The sequence below is a fragment of the Arachis duranensis genome, chromosome 6 (genome assembly GCF_000817695.3).
Source record: "Arachis duranensis cultivar V14167 chromosome 6, aradu.V14167.gnm2.J7QH, whole genome shotgun sequence".
Classification (NCBI taxonomy): Eukaryota; Viridiplantae; Streptophyta; class Magnoliopsida; order Fabales; family Fabaceae; genus Arachis; species Arachis duranensis.
Window position 1 is genome coordinate 100,614,667 of NC_029777.3, and position 592 is coordinate 100,615,258.

Genomic DNA, 592 nt, shown 5'->3' on the forward strand with positions numbered 1-592 from the left:
GTGGGAATAGATTACTTCACAAAGTGGATAGAAGCAGAACCATTGGCCACCATCACCGCTCAAAGAAGTCGCAGGTTCCTCTACAAGAACATCATCACAAGATATGGGATACCTTATTCCATTACTACAGATAACGGAACCCAATTCACCGACGCTACCTTCAGAAGCCTAGTAGCCAATATGAAAATCAAACATCAGTTCACCTCGGTAGAGCACCCACAAGCCAATGGGCAAGCCGAGGCAGCCAACAAAGTCATACTGGCAGGGCTAAAGAAGAGACTACAGGAAGCAAAAGGAGCTTGGGCTGAAGAGCTCCCTCAGGTGCTATGGGCTTACAGGACAACCCCCAAATCCGCCACGGGAGAAACACCTTTCCGACTAGTCTATGGCGTAGAAGCCATGATACCAATAGAAATCAATGAGCAAAGCCCAAGGATAGTTCTCCATGACGAGGTCGGAAACGTACGGGGACACAAAGAGGAGCTCGACTTGCTCCCCGAAGTCCGAGAAGATACCCAGATAAGAGAAGCAGCCTTGAAACAAAGGATGACTACAAGGTACAACAAAAAAGTCATTCGAAGAACATTCGCCC